Genomic DNA, 17,784 nt, shown 5'->3' with positions numbered 1-17,784 from the left:
CTTTGTTTGTCATCCATGAACAAAGTGAAGTCACATGGCCAAGGCACACGCTCGTACGCTTAGGCCCTGTGGTCGATTTAATTTTCCTACATTTTCATAAAATAAGTGTAGACTTCACATGGCCAGGGCACACACCTGTGTTCAAGGCCATGTCGTCCACACAGCTGAGACACACGCCCGTGCCTCTGCCTGTGTGCTCGATACTGAGCATTCTATTTTGCAACAATTAAGATGAGGGGACACACGGCCAGATCACACGCTTATGAGGCAAGCCTGTGTCATACACGGCCTAGACACACGCCCGTGTGTCTACCCGTGCGGACAAAAATATGCCTATTTACCAAGCCTTTTTGCCACCCTTCCATGCACAACCTACACAACAACATATAATACCAATCCAGGCATGTACATTCAACTCAATTAGCCACATACTATCATCTACCACGTACAACCATCACATGCTATTCAACTTAAACCATACAAATTTCCACATCCATAAAAGGCATCATCATATGCATATACTTAAACCAATATTAGCCAATTTCAATGGAAATTTACAAAATGAATTATCAACCAACATAAGCCAACACATTTGGCCAAATCAATTATGTCATTTAACAAAAAGACCAAGTCACTATACATGCCATAACTCAAAATGTTAAAAAAATTGGTACCCAAAATAATAAGTTGATAGTTTGACTGGATCTCCGACAATCTTCTATCCCTGAGCTGGCTTGGTGACATTATAAAACAAGGGAAAAGAGAAGGAGTAAGCTTTAAAGCTTAGTAAGTTCCTATGCAAATAATAAGCATCATAGACACATATTTATCATGCAATTAACATGGAGTGAATTAACATATATGTCATTATAAATCTCATAGTCCAACTTGGCATAAATATTATTAAAACCTTAATATCATAACTTGCACAATCATAACCTTACCAAAGAATTTATCACACATTGAGCTCATTAAGCATAAGTCTTATTTACATACCTATACCATCTTGCAACATACCATGATCTTTCACAACATTAACATTGTCGTACGATTCCCATTGAACCACTTGGAATACTAAAGGATACTCGGGAAATCTCACACTCACAGCACCATACCAATGCCATATCCTAGATATGGCCTTACATGAGATCTTATATCGATGTCAGTAGCCCAGCTATTTTCTTGCACGAAGTCTCATATTGATGCCATATCCTAGATATAGTCTTGCACATAATCTCAAATAACCCTAATGCCATGACATTTGTTTTCTATCTATTCTTAAGGTTCAACCGGGATTTCTCTCTTGTAGAACTTTGTCGATTAAATCCAAGGAGTCAACCATAATTCATACAATATTAAAGCAATTAAAGCATAATTAATAATGCATTATTTTCATATGAACTTACCTCGGTACAAAAATAGTGGAAATGGACCTAATCGTCCAATACTTTGTTTTTCCCCCGATATAGGTCCGAACCTCATTTCTCTTGATCTATAATAGAAAATTTAACTCATTTAGTAACCACATTACTCAATTCAGTCCAAAAATCACACTATGGTAAATTACATTTTTGCCCCTAAACTTTGACATATTTATGTTTTAGTCCCTAGGCTCACAAAATGAAATCTATTCAATTTCATCAAGACCCAAGCCTAACCAAACCTCTTGCATGCTTATAACAGCTCACATTTTTCATTTAATCACAATTTTACACACATTTTGAAATCTTTTTACAAATAGGTCCTTTTGACATTTTCATCAAAAATCACCTAGCAAAAGTTGTTTATCTAACATTAAACTTGCATAATCTACCATTAGACATCAAAATAAACAAATATGTAGCATGGGTCAAATGTTGGACCTCAATGATTAGTGGTAGAAATAGATAGATTAGGTTACAAGGATCTCAAAAACAAAAAAAAATCATTAAAAACGGGGCTAAAACGGACTTACAATTGAGGTTGGAAGATGAACAAACCTTAGTTGTGGTTCCCCTTTAATTTGATTTTTAATTCATTTATTAGCCAAATGACCAAAATACCCCTGACTTAAAACATAAAATTTCTCTTACCTCATGTCTATTTTTGTCCACTAATTTAAAAAATGGTCTAATTACTGTCTAAGGACCATAAATTTAAAACTTCATAACAATTAGACACCTCAGCATGTAGAACTCAACTTTTGCACCTTTTACATTTTAGTCCATTTTGCTAAATTGAGTGCTTAAACATCAAAATTTTTGAACGAAATTTTCACGAAATCATTCTGGAAAGCTATAGACCATGAAAATGTAATAAAAATAAGTTTTCCTATGTCAAATTCAAGGTCCTAAAACCATTGTTCCAACTAGTCCCAAAATTGGGTTGTTACATGGTAAGACTTTGGAGCCCAAGACGGTTGAGGTTAAACCTCTTTAGAAAGAGGAAAGTCAACCAACAGTTGAAATTCCTACACCAAAAGAGCTAGAACTTACAAAGTCTGATGAGGTAAAATCTAAACTAGTGAATTCGGATAAGCTAACATCTTCTTTAGATGTAGATTTATCTCCTCAGAACAGTTGTCCGGTTCAAGCGAAATTTCCACAACCTCCATACCCTCAAAGATTCCAACCAAATAAGCAAAAATAGTTGGTGAAATTCAAGAACTTTTTGGATGTTCTAAAATAACTTCACATCAATATTCCGTTGGTAGAGGCTTTAGAGCAAATGCCTAATTATGTCAAGTTCTTGTGGGATATTCTGTCCAAGAAGAAAAGACTTAGTGAGAGTGAGACTATAGCCTTAGTGAAGGAGTGCAGTGCGTTTATACAAAACAAGCTACTTTTAAAATTGAAGGACCCTGGAATCTTTACTATACCTTGTAATATTGGAGAATCTTACTATGGTGAAGCTTTGTGTGACTTAAGAGCAAGCATCAACTTGATGCCTAAATATATTTTCAAGTTGTTAGGAATAGCTAAAGTAAGACCTACAACTGTGACACTACAACTTGCTAATGGATCTTTAACATATCCCGAAGGAAAGATCTAGGATGTTTTGGTAAAAGTAGATAAGTTTATTTTTCTTGTTGACTTTATTGTGTTAGATTTTGAAGTAGATAAGGAAGTGTCGATCATCCTAGGACGACCTTTCCTAACCACGGGAATAACATTAATAGACATGAAAAAAGGTGAAGCCACTATGAGAGACAATTAGGTAACGCTTAATGTTCTTAAAGGGATGAAATTTCCTAATCTGATGGAAGAATATTCAATGATGGAAGAGTTAGAAACTTTAGTTGCTATGGAATGAGAGAATAATTTTGAAGAAGACCTATTGTAGAAAACTTTAAGGTCCGAGCTGCTAGAAGGTGAAAAATGTAATGAAAATATGGCTTTGATGGAAGCCAATCTAAGGGAATATGTTCAACCAGCACAGTTTGAACCATTGGAGTTGGAAGCTCGTGAATACATGTAACCCAAGTTGTCAATTGATGAACCGCTTAAACTTGAACTTAAGGTACTTCCTTCCTATTTGAAATATGTTTAATTAGGTAATAGTTTTACTTTGCCTATGATTATTTCAGCAGAACTGATAGAACATCAAGAGGAGCAACTAATTGTTGTTTAAAGAAATTTAAAAGGGCAATCAGTTGGACCATAGTTGATATTTGAGGAATAAGCCCTTCCTTTTGTATGCATAAGATTATTTTAGGGGAAGGTGAAAGAGCTAGAATTGATGGGCAAAGGAGACTCAACCCTATCATGAAAGAGGTAGTGCGAAAGAAAGTGATCAAATGGTTAGATGTGGGAATTATCTACCCCATCTCAGGTAGTTCATGGGTAAGTCCAACACAATGTGTATCGAAGAAAGATAGAATCACGATTGTTTAGAATAAATGTAATGAGTTAATTTCAGCAAGAACTATAACGAGTTGGAGAATTTATATATACTATAGAAAATTGAACAAAGCTACTCATAAAGACCATTTCCCATTGCCTTTTATGGATTAGATGTTAGATTGATTGACAGGTAACGAATTTTACTATTTTTTAAATGGATATTTAGGATATAACCAAATATTTGTAGCCCCGAAAGATCAACACAAAACAACTTTTACTTGTCCCTACGATACGTATGCTTTTGGGCGAATGCCTTTTGGTTTATGTAATGCACCTACAGCATTTCAACGATGCATGATGACAATATTTACTGATATGGTTGAAAATTTTGTTGTGGTTTTCGTGGATGATTTTTCTATTTTTGGTAATACTTATGATATTTGTTTGAGTAAGTTGGCTGAGGTACTTAAGAGATGCGATGAGACAAATCTTGTCTCTAACTGGGAGAAATGTCATTTTATGGTTAAAAAGGGAATTGTCTTAGGACATAAAATTTCTAGAAATGGCATCGAATTTGATAAAGTAGATGTAATTTAAAAATTACCACCACCAATCATTGTTAAAGGAGTTCAGAGTTTCTTAGGCCATGCTAAATTTTACCAAAGGGATATAAAATAATTTTCAAAAATTTCTAAGCATTTGTATAAGCTGCTAGAGAAAGATACTATTTTTGAGTTTGACAAAACATGCTTGGAAGCTTTTGAAGAATTAAAAAGTCAATTAATCTCAGCCCAATAATCATTACACCTTATTGGAACTCTTATTTTGAGTTAATGTGTGATGCAAACGATTTTGCTATTCGAGTTGTGATGGGTCAAAGAAGGAACAAAGTATTTCACCATATCTACTATGCAAGTAGAACTTTGGTAGGAGCCCAACTCAATTACATGGTAACCAAAAAAGAACTCTTTACTTTAGTTTTTACTTTTGACAAGCTCCATTCTTACGTCATAAGTACAGAAGTCACTATTTTACTAACCATGTAGCCATTAAATACTTACTCACAGAAAAATGCTAAACCAAAGCTATTTCGATGGATAATTGTACTTCAAAAATTTGACCTTGTGATCCAAGATACAAGAGGTGTTGAAAATCAACTACCTGATCATCTGTCAAGGTTGGAACAAAATGAGGTAACTCATTCACTTGTTCCAATCAATGAAAATTTTCTAGATGAACATATCTTCGAGGTAAGCCGAATTCATGAAATACCTTGGTTTGCTAATTATACGAATTATTTAGCATGTGGAATAATTCCTCGAGAAATGATACCAAAAAAGGAAAAAATTCATTCACGATAGTCGGTATTATTTCTAGGATGATCTATTTTTGATTAAATAATGTGTAGGTAACATAATTAGGAAGTGCATAGCTAAAGTGAAATTGATGAATCTTGTATTATTGCCATCCATCTCCAACTGGGAAACAATTTGGTGGTTCCCGCAATACAACAAACATTTTACAAGTAGGATTCTTTTGGCCTATAGTGTTTAAGGATGCATATGCATATATGAAAATTTGTGGTAGATGCTAAAGGGTTGAAAACATATCAAGGAGGAATGAGATGCCCTTGACAAACATTATAGAGGTAGAGTTATTCGATTTATGAGGCATTTATTTTCTAGGCCCGTTTCCTTCTTCTTATGAGAACAAATATATCTTAGTAGCTGTGGATTGTGTATCCAAGTGGGTTGAAGCTGAAGCGTACCCAACAAATGATGCTAAGGTTGTTATTCGATTCCTACATAAGCATGTGTTTACACGGGTTAGGACTCCTAGAGCTATAATTAGCAATGAAGGATCTCACTTTGTAAATAAATGGCTTAAATGGTAGCTTGACAAGTACAATGTGAAACATAAAATCTCCACTTCCTATCATCCACAGTCAAATGGGCAAGTTGAAAGGGTGAATCGTGAAATTAAAGGTATCCTTGAGATGGTGGTGCACCCAAGCAAAAATAAAGGTTTCAAAAGCTTGATGATGCTCTATGGGCCTATTGAACCGCTTTTAAGATACCGTTAGGAATGACTACTTATTGGTTAGTCTTTAGAATGGTGTATCATTTGCTGCTTGAGTTTGAGAATAATGCTCTTGGGTTTTGAAACAATTAAATTTGGATCTTAAACAAGCTAGTGAGAGAAGGATGTTACAGCTTGATGAGCATGAAGAGTTGAGGTTATTTTCATACGATAATGCCAAGATGTATAAAGACAAAAAAAGAGATGGCATGACAGTCGTATATAACCTCATGAATTCAAAGAAGGTTAGAAAGTGTTGTTTAATTCAAGGCTAAGCTTATTTCCGAGAAAGCTAAAATCTCGATAGAAAGGACCTTATACCATCCACAAAGTGTATCCATATGGAGCTATAGAATTGTACAACAACAATGGAGGTATATTTAAAGTTAATGGTCAATGTCTTAAAGACGATTAGGATGGTGAAATTAAGTGAATTGAAACATCGTTAAATTTAATAGACCCATAATTTTTAATATTTTTATTTTTTAATAAATGACATACTTAGAAATTATTTTTTTTGAATTAGTACATTAAATTAAATCTGTCTAAGGAGATTGGAACTTTAGCGGGACCATTTGTAATCCATCCAACCTTTCTTGAGATATTAATTAAATGTAATTGTTCGAGGAGAAACTTTCTAAGTAATCTGAAAGAAAATTTTTAATTTTAATTTTTATTTATTTCTTTATGCTTAATAAAATGGTCAACTTTGCCCAAGTACTAATTAATTTACTTTGCTAGTTCAATTTAATTTTTCAGTACAACAAATAATTACAGTTTGGGCTTGACGCCCAGAGTAGGGAAGATGTAACACCCCTTACCCGTATCCGACGCTGGAAGGTTCGAGGCATCACTAGACTAAAACAAAAACTAACATACAAAATCAGGACATAAATTTTCATCCAAATTTAAAACTTTTCATTTACAAACATATCGTCCCTAAAATGAGCCTACGAGGCCCAAAACATGCATTAAAAGTAGTTCGGGACTAAACCAAGAACTTTAGAAATTTTTAAAACACTTAGAAAATTTTTCTTCAAAATAGGGTCACACGTCCGTGTAGGTTGGCCGTGTGGTTACACACGTCCGTGTCCGTAACCCATGTAACTTTCTATTTATGACTTCATGCACCAAAGGGAGTCATACGGCCAAGTCACACGCCTGTGTGCTAGGCCGTGTGGCGAATTTAATTTTTGAAATTTTTCATAAAATAAGTGCAGGCTTCACACGCCCTGGATACACACACATGCCCCTAGGCCGTGTCCTTCACACGGCTGTGTCTATGCTCATGTGGCCAAAATAAGGCTATTTACCAAGCCCTTTTATGACCCTTACTTGCAACAACTTGCACAACATCAAGCTACATGAAATCCAAGCATATACATACAACCAAATCAGCCATAAATAAGATGTCAATACATCAATTACACATACTGACATCCATCATGCATAAACATCACATACTTTCTTTTTCATTCATGCCAATTTCATCTTCACGATAAGCTTCATCACATAAATATACCAATGACCAACCAAATTAATATTTTCCAACTCCCAATGGCCATATACAAAATGAATCATTAATCATTACCATGCCAACACATTTGGCTAAACCAATATGACACTTAACAAAATGCCAAGTCCCTATACATGCCATACTCAAAATATTGAAACCAAGTATACCCAAATCAATCATTTGATAGTTTGATTCGAGCTCCGACGACCCTCGATCCCCAAGCTAGCTTGGCGACACTATAAGGAATGGAAAGAAAAGGGGAGTAAGCTTTAAAGCTTAGTAAGTTTGCATGTAAATAATAAGCAACATTAATCATACATTAATCATATAATTATTCAACATAAGTTAACATAAATATCATCATGTATCTTAGGCATGATTCACTCATCATTATTTTTACCGAGAGTTCATCACATACCAAAGTTCATACTCATGAGTTATACATACATACCTGTACCAACTCGTAACATAGTCACATACTTTGTCATCTTTGACATACTCTTCGGATTACCCATTGAACATTTTGGATACTATCAGATACAAGGAAAGTCTTACACATAAGTGCCACATATGTAGTGAATGCTACCTCATATCTTATAACACATAGGGCTCCCACACGAGCTAATCACAGGCCTACTCACACAAGCTGTCAGTCAAGACGTAGCTATACGGGCTGCTCATGCAAGCTGTCAGGTATCAGCAACACATGCTAGACTAACCAGCCACTGGTAGGAAGTACATGACCAACACCTGGATTCACAGAGATCACGTAACACATGGTTTCTGATAAACCGTAATTTATACATATTTTTACCCCATGCTTAACACATCTTATGGATGATTATTCCCTTAGAATTGGTGAATCCGATGCTCCTAATGCCTTAATTTCATGTTTTATACTTATGAGAGCATAGCCAAAAACGGAGAAAATGGGGCAAAGTACGAAATCAACACCGCCTGGACTTCCACACACGGGCAGACCACATGGCCGTGTCAATTTGGCAGAATCAAAGCACCACTCACACGAGTAGAACACACGCCCGTGCCATTCTAACTGGTTCAAGCACGACCTAAAGTAATTGCACACGGGCGTGTCCCTATCGAGCCCAAGTTGAGTCCAATTCGAAAAAGGCTAATTTCGAGGGTTCTTAGGCATTCCAAAGCCTATAAATACACCCTAGAGGAGGAAGTAAGGGACACACACAGAGAAGGAGGTAGGGAACTGCTCAAGGGAAGCCGATTGACCCATCTCAAAAGCCGGATTCACCATCAAGACTGAAGATCTCCCCTCAATTTCCCTCCAGGAGTTTTGGGTTTTCTTTATGTTTTGTATTCATTATTCTTCTAAGATGTTTTCCTTTTTAATTATGAACTAAATCCCTTAAATACCTAATGGGAACGAAACCTAAGACGAATCTTATTATTATTTCTGAATTGTATGATAAATATTTGGCTTGTTCTTAATTCTTGTTTAGATAGTCCAGGATATTGATTCAAGTTAAGCTTTTATTCAGAGGAGGAATAGACCCTGTCTAAGAGTACAATTGTCATAATTATGCAGAGTTGATTGCGCGCCTAGAGATAGGGTGACAAGATTTTTTCGAAGGTCTCGATACCTCATTTTCAACCCAATTTACCTGATTAATTCTTTTAAAATCACAAAATTCACTAATTAAAAAGAATTCTTTTAAGTTCGCGCTTGGCCCATAATTATTATTTATTAAAATTTCTAAACTTACTCGTCAGATTTAGTGATCTCGAATCACTGTTTCCGAAACCACTAAAAATTTGGCTGTTACAGGGATCCATAGATCGAGTTAATGCAAACCTAGGGTGTTAAGTAGAGAAAAGTCTCAATTATTCAATCTAGGTATTAGACGTTATTAGTCTTGAATAAGGATAATAACATAACTTAGGGATCTCTACGGAACAAGTTAAATGAATCAATCGTCTGATTCGGAGTCAGAATAACAAGTGAAGTCTAGATGGATTCTTCCTTAGGTATTGTCTTAATTCAATCGTTTTCCAAAAGTAGTCCCCCAATTCTATTTTTTGTGAATTCTTAGTTTACTTAATTAGTTAGTTAAAACAAACCCCCTTATTCTTAGCTAGATAATAAAAAGACAGTCATTACTAGTACTATTAGTTCCTTTAGGTTCGACAATCCGATCTTGCTAAAACTGTACTACTATTCGATAGGTACCCTTGCCTACATCGTGATAATAGTTAGTTTCAAGAACGATTCTTGTATAAATATTTAAAACCTGTCACACAAAAATCGCGATCAAGTTTTTGGCGCCGTTGTCGGGGAACTAAGATATTAGGAACGCTTAATTTTTATTACTTTAGCCATTATTGTTCTTGCAAGTTAATTCTATTTTATTTTTATTATTTATTAATTTACTTTTTCTTTCTCTTGGCAGGTTTTTATAGTTTATGACTAGAAGAAACCCATTAGGACCACTACTTTTTGACGAAGAAATCGATCGCACAATTCGTAGAAACCAAACAGAAATAAGAAATAAGGCAAAGCTTAAGGTACACAAAGAACGAGTAAGAGGATGATATTCAAACCCCAACCGAGGAGATGGCTAAAAACCAAGACAATTAGCTACCTCCTGCGATACCCTTGAACTAGCAAATCAAAATCCTGCTCCTCGTACTATGTATGATTATGCTAAACCTACTTTAACAGGAACTGAGTCAAGTATAGTTAGGTCTGCTATTGCTACAAATAATTTTGAACTAAAACCTAACACTATTCAAATGATACAGCAATTTGTTTAGTTTGATGGTTTGTAGGATGAGGATCCAAACACTCACTTGGCAAATTTCCTGGAATTCTGCGATACATTTAAAATTAATGGCGTTTTTGACGATGCCATTCGTCTTCGGTTATTCCCTTTTTCATTGAGGAACAAAGCTAAATAGTGGTTGAACTCGTTACCACGAGGGTCAATTCCTACTTGGGAACAAATGAACAAAAAAATTTTATTAAAATATTTTTAGCCGGCTAAAACAGCAAAATTACATAATGATATCTCTTCGTTTGTGCAGATGGACTTAGAAACTCTTTACGATGCATGGGAGAGATACAAGGACCTACTGCGAAGGTGTTTTCACCATGAATTACCTCTATGGTTGCAAGTTCAAACATTCTACAATGGTGTGAACCCCTCGACAAGGCAAATGATTGATGTAGCAGCCGGGGGAACCATCAACAACAAAACACCTGAAGAGGCTTACGAATTATTGAAGAGATGTCACTAAATAACTATCAGTGGCAAGTCATGAGGACTAAGCCAACTAAAACAGTAGGCGTTTATAACGTCGATTCAGTTACTAGGCTGTCAAACCAAGTAGAACTTCTAAATAAAAAGATTGATGGTTTACTTGGTTCTACCCAGGTACATCCAGTAATGAGGTGAGAGACGAGTGGAGGAGAAGCATGCACAGAGTATCAACCCCTCAACCCTAGCATCGAGGAGGAACAAGTCCAATATATGGGTATCAATAACTCTAGATCCCAAAATAACCCATATAGTAACACTTATAATGCAGGTTAGAGGAACCATCCCAATTTCTTGTGGGGCGGTCAAGGAAATCAAAGACCACAACATCTTCCAGGTTTTCAACAACCACCCAATCAACAGGAAAAGAAATCAAACCTTGAAGAAATGCTGTCTAAATTTATCTCGGTGTCAAAAACCCGTTTCCAGAACACCGAGAAAGCACTTAAAAATCAACAAGTGTCGATCCAAGGGCTCGAAACTCAGATAGGCTAGCTTTCCAAACTAATCTCCGAATGACCAAAAGGTAGCTTGCCAAGTAATATAGAACCCAACCCAAGGGAACAGCTCAACGTGATTAATGTTCAAGATGAAAAAGGTTTGTTGAGCCTGAGCCAGAATCAAGGCAAGAAACTGTGGTGAGTAGAGGTCAAGGTGAGGTAGGTCATAATAAAAAAAATCAGTGAATGTCGAATATAAACCTCGTGTGCCATACCCCAACACGACAAGAAAAGACAGCTCAGATGAACAATTTGGTAAATTCTTTAAACTCTTAAAAAAATTACATATTAACTTACCATTTATTGAAGCTTTATCGCAGATGCCAAACGCAATGAAATTTTTAAAGGAGCTTTTAGCAAATAAGCGGAAGTTGAACGAGGCGTCGCATGTGGAGCTAAACGCAGTTTGCTCAGCTATTCTATAGAATAAACTACCCAACAAACTAAAAGATTCAGGGAGTTCTACAATTCCATGCTTATTTGGTAGTTTAGATCTTAATAATGCATTAGCTGATTTAGGGGTTAGTATTAACATCATGCCCTAAAAAATGTTCAAACAATTAGTGTAACACCCCCACGCCCGAAACCGTCACCGGAGTCAAGCTTGAGGGGTTACCGAACATAATTTATCAAATTAAGAACTTCAAATCATTTGTTTCTACATTCACAGCTTTCTAACTACCCGCGTCACAGTTACAAGAAAAATCATATCTCGAGTTAAGAAACTCGAAATCAAGATCCGTAAATTTTTCCTAAATCTAGACTCATATATCTATTTAATAATTTTTTTATAAAATTTTTGGTTGAGCCAATTAGTACAGTTTATTACTTAAAGTCTCCCCTGTTTCAGGGTTCGACTGCTCCGACCTCTGTGTATTACGAATCAGATATTTCTCTATACAGAAATTAAATGACTATGAGATTTGTTTATTTTAAAACTAGACTCAATAAAGAACCTGTACATATAAAGAAAAACTTCTAATTATTTTTTTAAAATTTATTATGAATTTTTAAAGTCAGAACAGGGGATCTAGAAATCACTCTGGCCCTGTTTCACAAAAGTTTAAATATCTCATAAAATATAATTTATATGCCTGTTTTGTTCAATCCACATGAAAATAGACTCATTAAGCTTAAATTTCATAACTTACTCATCATTTAGTTCCATTTATACTATTTTTAGTGATTTTTCAAATTCATGTCATTGCTGCAGCAATATTCTGTTTTAAGGCAAGTTTCATCTTTCCATGAATTTTTATGAACTAGATAACCTATTAAACTTCCATAATATCAAACATGATCTAAATTAGCCATCACCATGACTTAACAATATCAAACATTTTCTCAACCAAACATGGCCATATCGTAAAATTATTTACACAAAATAAGTATATTGCTATACATGCCATACTTAAGTTTTACAAGCCATTTACCCAGATGAAAGTCCTTTGGATAGTGTGATCGAACCTTCGACCCGTCCCGATTCCCGAACTGGCTTGTTCAAAACTACAGTAAATAAAGAGGAGGGAGTAAGCATAAATTCTTAGTAAGTTCATATGTAAATAACAAGTAACATAACAATGCAAATATACCAAACAACTTTAGCATGGTATCACCAAAACATACGTCATATTTCTAAACATCATTCATCATCTTACCACCTTATCGTTGTTGTATCTATTTTCAACCCGAGGGTTAAGAACATACCTGTCCAAAGTGTCCATTTCACAACACTTACCAAAACGTCACTTGCATCTTAAGTGTTCTTCCATTTCACTAGAAATTTCACCCGTTGAACACATCGGAATACAACTCGGATACACGGATAATTTGCACATAAGTGTCTCATATGTAATCAAGAAATCATGTAACCCGCCCCTAAGTGAACTCGGACTCAACTCAATGATCTCGGGCATTCGCATCCATAAGTGAACTCGGACTCAACTCAATGAGTTTGGATGCCTAGTTACATCTCACGATCTCGGACTCAACTCAACGAGTTCGGACATTCGCATCCATAGGTGAACTCGGACTCAACTCAATGAGTTCGGATGCTCAACCATCCTAGTGACATGTCACTTGTATCCTAATCTATTCCTAAGGTTCAAACGGGCATTTTCCTAGATCACACATCTTTGCCGTCTTCCACGGAATATCGAAATCGGTACTTCGGTGATAGTTCATACTCATCAAGTAATTCACATAATTACATATTATTCAACAATAACCACAAAGCATAATATTTCATGATAATAATCAGCATCATATCATATAAACAACATTAAATTGCTTAAAATGACAATTATGTTACTACATTTACACATGAACTTACCTTGGTACCAAAATATAAAGATTTTGCAATTTAGTCCACAATCTTTTCTTTTCCTCGATCGCGACTTGAATCTCGTTTTTCTTGATCTATAATACCAAATTAATCTTATTTAATACATACATTCATCAAAATAGCATTTAATATAAACTTTGGAAAAATTACACTTTTGCCCCTAAACTTTTGCATAATTACACTTTTGCCCCTAGGCTCGAGAATTAAACTTTATTCCTTATTCTTATGTTTTATAACATGCTGATCATTTTTCCCTTCTATGGCAACATCAAATTCTCTCTCTAACATATACTTGTGACTATTAGGTATTTTTGTCGATTAAGCCCTTTTACTCGTTTTCACTCAAAACCGAGTAGCACAAGTTGTCTAACATAATTTAAGACCTCATATTCTATCATAAAACATCAAAATACAGAAATTTCACCTATGGGTATTTTTCCAAATATAAACCCTAGGTTGAATTATTGCTAACATAAGCTTAATCGAGCTACCGGGATTCCAAAACGTAAAGAACATTAAAAACGGGGCTTGGAATCACTTACTATGGAGCTTAGAAGCTTGAAACAAACCCTAGCTATGGAGAACCCTTGAAATTTCAGCCTAATGAAGAAGATGGACAAAAATTGGCTTTTAATTTTGTTTTTAATTCATTTTAATAACTAAATGACCAAAATACCCTTACTACTAAACTTTCCAAAAATTCCTTCCATGTCCTAATTTTGTCCATGAACTTAAAATTGGTCAAATTTCTATTTAAGACCTCCTCATTAATATTCCAAAACAATTTCATACTAAAAACTTCTAGAATGCAAGTTTTGCAACTTATTCGATCTAGTCCCTACTTTCAATTTAAGCACTTTAGGCATAGAATTTCATCACGAAATTTTCACACAATCATGCAATCATATCATAATCATCAAAATAATTATAAAATTATTATTTCTATCTCGGATTTGTGGTCACAAAACCACTATTCCGATTAAGCCCTAATTCAGGATATTACAATTAGGTCTTGGGAAACCCAAACAGACTAGGATGAGCATTCAATTAGCAGATAAAACTATAAGATTTCCTAGGGGTATTATTGAAGATGTGCTAGTTAAAATCGATAAATTTATATTTCTCATTGACTTCATTATTCTAGACATAGAGGAGGATAGCAACACTCCTTTGATTTTAGGATGGCCCTTTTTAGCAACTGCTAAAACGATTATTGATGTTGGCACAGGTGAGCTCATACTATGTGTGGGAGACAAAACAATCACCCTTCAAGCTCGCAATTCTGGAAACACATCGGAAATTGAAGGTGATCATCTAAACCATTCTACTAGAACTAACAATATGGTGCAACCTACTTTACAGGAAATAGGTCTGAAGAAAGTACAAGATCCATTCTTAAGCAGTAGCAGAGGACCTATTCATAAAGATTGAAGGCTACAAATCAAGGAGATAGATGAATGGGGGACGCATAAGCCGAGAAGACACGATAAACTAAAACTACGCCAGAACGAGCTCAATACCTTCCCAAATCAACTTAAGGTTGGAGATAAAGTATTATTAGATGCCGCAGAACCTCACATTGTCACTACCAAACTGAATGAAGAAATCCCTCTTAAGGTACTTAGCATTTTCCCGTTCGGTACAGTCGAGGTAAGTCATCCCAAGTTTGGCACTTTTAAGGTAAACAACACTCGTCTAAAACCTTATTTTGTTAAGAATGATAGCAGGGACGAGGAGTATAAACTCCTCGAACCACCATGACCATTCAATGGAGAGGTAAGTCGAGCTTAGACTATAAATAAGCGCTTCTTGGGAGGCAACTCGAGCACTAACTGTATTAACTTCTTTAAATTTTAGTGTTTAACACTTAACTTACTAACAGAGCTCTTGAATACAGGTTTCCTACACAGATACGGCCTATCCCACGGGAGTGCTTAGGCCGTGTGGAAACAGGACAAAGATTCTTCCCAGCACAGGCTACGATAAATCGCCACGGCCGTGCGACATGGCCGTCAGCGAACCTGCCAAAACAACACGGGTGTGCGACACGCCCGTACATTGAAACCATGGCCAAACCTGTCAAATTAACACGGGCGTGCGCCACGCCCGTGCCAAGCAACAGTGGTCGAACCTGTTAAATTACCACGGGCGTAGGACTACATACACGAGTGTGGGAAAAGTGAACAACGCCAAATAGGCTGTGAGACACGGCCTTGTGCACGAACACTCCCAAGGAACACGGGCATGGGACAATTGTTAGACGCGCCCAAATTCAAAATTCGCGAATCACACGGGCTGAAATTGGGGAACACGGGCATGTTACCTGGCCGTGTACCCCAAAATATATAAATAGGCTGCACTATTCATTGTCTTCTTCAGCCAAAAAAACCTAACCCTAGCCACTGTAAGTCCACACGCCCTCCCTGCCACACCCGTGCACCGCTTCTCACTCCATTTTTGACGCTCAATCTCTCTCCCTTAGCATTTGTTTACTCCTTTCACTTCTATTTTACTTATTTTTAATGCTTATTATCAAAATAATCTTCATTTTTCTCATACTATTTTTCATTTTACTCATTATTCTATCATTTAATTTTCATTCTTAGGTTATTTATCATACATTTCGTGTTAAATTGAGTTATTAGGCAAACCTCATTCTATTGTCATACCCATGACATTAGTATGCTCATTCTCATGCTATTACCATGCCAATGTCACGAAATTAGGCTATCCAATTGATTATTTTGGTTGTGTTGGGTTAGCATTAGTAGTTTTGGCTGAAATTGTTAGTTCAAATTCATGGTTTTTTTTTCCTTTTCAAATTCATTTACCTACTATTATTATTCTTTATATTGCAAGTATACAAGGTTGTCTTCACGAGGAAAGAAGATCGCTGCCCCTGTTTCAAAGAAAAGGAAGGGAGCATCATCTTCCTCGGGTCCTGCCGCGAAAATTCGCCACCCTTTTTTGCAATTCCCTATCGGACCCCAAGAAGAACTTTTTCAAATACTCCGGGCTCGACCTTTAATTGCGGGCCGCTACATCGACTCGGCTACAGTAGAACAAGTTCAGTTGGCTGATGCAATTCGGGCCCTCCTAACCACTGATCCTTGGAGATTTTCATTGGGATCATCGAGCCAGCATATCTCGAGCTCATGATGGAACTATGCTCAACGTTTCATCTTTAGACCGTAATGACGAACTATGATGATCTTGGCACAGTGCAATTTCGCCTAGATGGATTAGTCCGCCAGCTCAGCGCCCCAAAATTCGGCACTGCATTGGGCCTATATACGGAGTAGTTCAAGGAGAAGAATGACTTAGATACTCTCAACCGCCATATCCATCATTCTCCTTCACGGTGCTGGGACGCACTACTACCAGGTTCAGCCACCTATAATCCTAGCCGCTCCAAGGCATCGGCTCTCCCTCCATCTCTAAGGTACCTACACGCTATTTTGGCTCACACATTAACAGGAAGACGAGATAGCACTGGCGTTGTCGACACTCACGATACCTACTTTCTATGGTGTATGTCGCACGGGCACGTTATCGACCTTGCCTATTTCATTGCCCTCACCATTCAACACCAGACGGAGTAGCATAGGAAAGAGGTCATCTCCATTGGCCTATGTTACTCGGTTGGCTCGACACTTCTGACTCCTCAACATCGCGGTCCAGGAATCATCCTTGACCCTTATTGGCCAGATGTCTCCATAAGGCATCTCGAGCATGCTAAGCATGAGGATGATCGAAAAGCGCCGAGGAACCTACCCTTCTCAATATCGTCTCGTCCAATCTAACGAGGAGGAGGCCCTCGACGACATTACTGATGATGTCCCCTCACAGCACGAGGACCCACTGTCTTAGTCACCACCTCCCTCTCGTCCAGTTCATGTGGTGGCTTCATATGTTGACATTTTTGAGTGCCTCACCCGATTCGAGTAGCAGTGTTTTCAACAATTTGACCACATTGATGCTACTCTACAGCAGATCTGTTAGCACTTCCACATCTCATCGCCACCCCCACCTCGCGAACCAACTAGCGATGAAGATGTTTAAAAACTTTTATTTATTATTTTATGTTTTTACTTTACTTTTATTTTAAGACTACTTTTTATTTTTCTTTCATCTTATTTTTATTAGGATTTATAATTTTTATTTAACAATTTTGAATTCTGGCTATTTCCTACCGAGTAATCATTCTTCCTTATATACTTTCTAAAAGAGTTCC

The 17,784-nt window shown here is 36.5% G+C and overlaps 1 non-coding gene across 1 annotated transcript; it reads right to left on the bottom strand.

Moving 5' to 3' along the window:
• Positions 1–10,441: 10,441 nt before the first annotated feature.
• LOC121206859 (small nucleolar RNA R71) lies at positions 10,442–10,547 on the bottom strand. Its single transcript, XR_005902030.1, has one exon. It is a non-coding gene; the product is annotated as a small nucleolar RNA R71 (small nucleolar RNA).
• Positions 10,548–17,784: the final 7,237 nt, after the last annotated feature.

This window comes from Gossypium hirsutum, chromosome A09, assembly GCF_007990345.1.
Source record: "Gossypium hirsutum isolate 1008001.06 chromosome A09, Gossypium_hirsutum_v2.1, whole genome shotgun sequence".
In the NCBI taxonomy this organism is placed as follows: Eukaryota; Viridiplantae; Streptophyta; class Magnoliopsida; order Malvales; family Malvaceae; genus Gossypium; species Gossypium hirsutum.
Note: the sequence above shows the minus strand (reverse complement) of the source record. Positions and strands in the feature narration are given on the sequence as shown.